Raw genomic sequence first — 4,592 nt, forward strand, 5'->3', positions numbered from 1 at the left:
ATGTTCATATTGTCTTCCGAGAACTATTGTAAGTGGTTTCCTTGCAAAAGCCTTCAGACGTCATCCAGCCCTCTTTGCAATGGCAGATGGACAGGAAGGTGAGAGTGGATTCTCCCTTCACACTGCTGAGGTGCTAATTCCACACCTTGGAGTACCCAACATAGACTGTGGTGCTCCTTGGAAGAGAGCCAAGTGCTCACACTGACGCTCAGTCTCTGACAAAGACCTTGTTGGTCTCTTTGAATTACACTTTTTGCCCAGCACACAGAACTGCAACGACAGTCAGTGGTGGGTGCTGCGATTTTCATCTGAGAAAGACAGGTTGAGTCTCAGCAGCAGTATCTGCAGAGAACTCTAAGATCCCATTCCAAGAAGGTGGAGAAAGAAGGAGTGAATCTCCCTGCCTAGTCTTAGCAGTCCCTGATTTCTCCAGTCAAACCAGATCGGAATTGGCACGTGGCTCAACACGAAGCCACCTGCAGAGGGAAGAAGCCCTGCCCTAGCACTCTGTGACTAGAGTGATGTTGGGAAGACTCATTGTGGAGCCTCAGATGAAGAGGGCTGTGTGCAGAAAAGTGGCAAGAGTGACATACCATGACCAATCGTGCGACGAGTCCTACCAGGAGGTGAGGTCCTATTGTCACGGGTCTGTGACAGAAACTGGACGATGTGAGATATTTTTTCCCTTGTCCATGCACATGTGTTGGGGATACAAGGAACAGATTTACATTCTATTTTTTGATTCGTTTTAATACGCATAATCCTTCATGATGTAATGGGGATGGGATTTTGTAGTGAGATAGGTGACACAATTAAGAGGAATGCTTAGGGAAGTCTAAATACATCCCAGTAAACACACGGTACAACAAACACATGCGTGCGTGTGCGTTCACACCACACACACACACACACACACGAGCACTGAGAGTCACATCACATGGATTTACATGTAGACACACCTACCTCCCTGCACACAAACCTCACCAGCTAATGGCAGTACAGCTGCTTCCGGGGTGCTACCTTGTGACCATAGGTCTTTTCCTGGAGAAGCCCTTTGGAAGGCAGTGTCCTTATTGTCAGACCCACAGCAGCTGAAATCAGGGTGGCTCTGCACAGTAAGACTGCAAGAAAGTCCCACCCTTCTCATCTTCCGGATTTCTCCTTACCGAGAGAGTGACTCCAGAATACATACCGCTTTCATTTTCCAGCAGGGTGCTCTGAAATGTCAGAAAAGAAAACACTATGAGAATCCGATGATGCTGTGTTTTGTTGGCACAGCTCTTTTGTCACCTTGGTGTCAGGAGCAATCTAGATGGGAAAGAGTGACAGAGGCCAACGAACCCCAAAGCAAGAGCAGAGCAGAGTCCTAGACAAGGCACCAATATTGGTACAGAAGTTAGGCCTCACGTCCTTTTGAAAATGATTTAACATTTATTTCTATTTTAGAGAAAGAGAAAGAGACACAGGGTACAGTCGGGGGAGGGCAGAGAGAGAGACGGAGACAGAGTCCGAAGCAGGCTCCAGGCTCTCAGCTGTCAGCACAGAACCCTATGCAGAGCTCTACCTCACGCACCGCGAGATCATGACTTGAGTCAAGGTTGGACGCTTAATTGACTGAGCAACCCATGGACAACCCAAGTCACATTGGAAAAATTATATGCAAGAACAAAAATTGGCTGCTCATAAACTGGTCAGTATCCTGCAGGTGGTAATTGATCCTGCTCTTTTTAAAACACATTTCCAATCTTTGATCCGTTGGTCACAGTTTGTCAGTGGTTACTCCCCATATTAAGTCAGTTGTATATACCAACAGGTTGCACATGCTGAGAGTTGTATACCTTAATTCCATTTAAAGAGAAATACAGCAATCTTCATTATACAAAGAAAGGCACGCATACCTCGGAGGTGGATGTGGTGTCTCCGTCTCCGTCATCAAACGGAATGACTGCCGTGAATTCATAGGGGGTACCTAAGAAGATACACGGATAGTTTCAGGATGCCAGTGGGACTGCTCAGGAATTATTCCAGGAGGTTTGCTTTGCTCAACGGGAGTCATAGACACAACACGATGGAGACGGGTGGTGAATGGATATCACTGGTGGGCAGCTCAAAGACTAGTCAGGGTTTCTATTGATGTGAACATGCGGTGAGCGCATGCATATGAGTGAAAAGTAATTATGGATTGTGCTGCTGCTGGGCATCCTCTTAGGGGACAACGGATGACACAGCAGAGGAGCAGGAAAGTTACGGGCCTCGGGGCTTTTATCTTTCTAGCAAACATGATCCTGATAAAGGTGAGAGAGTTAATAAAACTCGTGGAAATCCTGAAGTGCCTTGTGTGTCAAGATGGGGGTCTCATAGCCTCTGTTGATTGTTTGAAGTTCATCCCAGTCATCACGGTCTGTCTCTTGGAAAATCTGTCCTTCCCCTAGGATCCCCATCATGTATTTGCTAGGATTCTGTGTCCATCATGTCTACTTTGGAATTTGTGCTCGACGAAAAGCAACCTCGAATGTCTGAGTAGTTTTCCGTAGTATGTCTGTGACCTCTGCAAACAACAAATCAGGCTTGTACACCTACTCCCCTTTCCCTTCTGGTTTCCTGAACAGTTTCCTCGGACTCCAGAGTATCAGGAGCAACCCCACTGTTCCTGCAGCCCTCTCCGTCTCTAACTGAGTGCTGCTCCCTACCTGCAGCGTCTTCCGGCTCCTTGTTGCGGGACTCTGCTGTGCTCTCCAGACACGAATCTGTAGGAACACAAATATAGGTAATCTTAGTGAGAAGGGCTTGCCCAGCACTCCGACTCAAGTTGAGGTTTCCGAGGGTCAGACAGCATCTGCCTGAACTCTCTGGCGGTCTGCAGATGTTCACTAGGCTGGACGTAGGTGCAGCCCTTCAGGACAACATGGATCACACTTTCAGAATTTCCCATGAGACAGAGAATCTGCAGAAATCACCTTCGTACTACCTTTTTACTGCCCGGTAGACCTTGCCACTCTAAGTGTCACATCCAGAAATTCTAACTGTTATGGGATACTCGATACGTGGCTGGTGTGAGGGGGCAATCAGAGGCTTTCTATTATTGTATTATTTTTGTGTAAGGCACTGAGTTAAGAAGCCATATGTAAAATTGATTTAAGGCAGATTCCACCCTCAATCGCACAGCATGAAAATCCAACGATGAAGAAGACATAAGCGCTGATCCCCTGCTTATTCCTCTGATGTCAACTGAGGGCCAGATCTGACTTTTGATGTTGAAGGAATAAGTTTCTGGCCTCTAACTGGCACCGTTTGAGACCTTCAGACCCTGAAAGAGGAAGGCCAACGGCCAGTTCCTAGAATAAATGATTTCAGGTTCAATGACACACCTACCCAAATCACACTGTCCATGTTTTGGCTATTGCTGAGAGTGCTGCTATGAACATTGTGGTACACGTGCCCCTATGCAACAGCACTCCTGTATCACTTGGGTAAATTCCTAGCAGTACTATTACTGGGTCATAGGGGAGGCTCTATTGTTAATTTTTGAGGAATCTCCACACTGTTTTCCAGCGGGGCTGCACCAGTTTACGCTCCCACCAACACTGTAGGAGGGTGCCCATTTATCCACATCCTCGCCAGCATTTAGAGTCCTCTGATTTGCTCATTTTAGCCACTCTGACTGACATGAGGTGGTATCTCCGTGTGGTCCATCAACTGACGAATGGATCAAGATTATGTGGTTTATCTATACAATGGAATAGTACATGGCAATGAGAAAGAATGAAATCTGGCCATGTGTAGCAACATGAATGGAATTTGAGGGCGTTATGCAGAGCGAAAGAAGTCAGGCAGAGAAGGACAGCTACCATCTGTTTGCATGTATTGGAGGATTAGGAGGTACTTAACAGAGGTCCATGGGGGAGAAGAAGAGGAAACCTAGTGGGGGAGAGGGAGCGAGACAAACCATGAGAGACTCTTGAATGCCAAGAACAAACTGAGGGCTGATGGGGTGGGGAGACGGGAAGGGGGTGATGGGCATGGAAGAGGGCACTTGTGGCGATGAGCACTGGGTATTACATGGAAACCAACTTGACAGTAAACTATTAAAAAATAAATAAAAGAATTCACTCATGACAAAAAAAAAAGACATATGCATTCCTATTTAAAAAAATCACAATGTCATTCCCTAGAAATCGAAATACTAAAATATACATGGAAATGTAAAGTTGCCCACATCATCAAAATACCCTTGAGATTGAAGAGCAAGGCGGTGGCTCCATATTTGTGGACAGGAAAACTCCGTAGAAAGATACAGAAAGCACACACTATGGCACTGGGGTCACTGAATAGGAGCATAGAACATGGACAAGAACAGAGAGTCCACAAGTCATCTCCCACTTTGATGGCGTCCTCGTCAAGACTACACACGGACCAAGGGAAGTCTCTTCAACAATCCACAGATTGAGAAGGCAACCTACACAATATAAGAAAATATGGCCGCCAAACCTTCCATCAGAGAAAGGATTCATTTGCAAAATGGGAAGTAAGCAACAAACCACACTGGAGGATGAGGAAAAGACTTGCACAGTCATGGCTCCAAGTGGAAACAA

General features: G+C 46.3%; 1 long non-coding RNA gene across 1 annotated transcript; it reads right to left on the reverse strand.

Moving 5' to 3' along the window:
• Positions 1-35: 35 nt before the first annotated feature.
• On the reverse strand, positions 36-2,768 carry LOC120227713. Its single transcript, XR_005527322.1, has 3 exons — positions 2,691-2,768; positions 1,899-1,969; positions 36-1,217 (listed from the first exon to the last, which is right to left on the reverse strand). It is a non-coding gene; the product is annotated as an uncharacterized LOC120227713 (long non-coding RNA).
• Positions 2,769-4,592: the final 1,824 nt, after the last annotated feature.

Source organism: Hyaena hyaena, unplaced genomic scaffold (genome assembly GCF_003009895.1).
Source record: "Hyaena hyaena isolate Hyena2069 unplaced genomic scaffold, ASM300989v1 scaffold_2893, whole genome shotgun sequence".
In the NCBI taxonomy this organism is placed as follows: domain Eukaryota; kingdom Metazoa; phylum Chordata; class Mammalia; order Carnivora; family Hyaenidae; genus Hyaena; species Hyaena hyaena.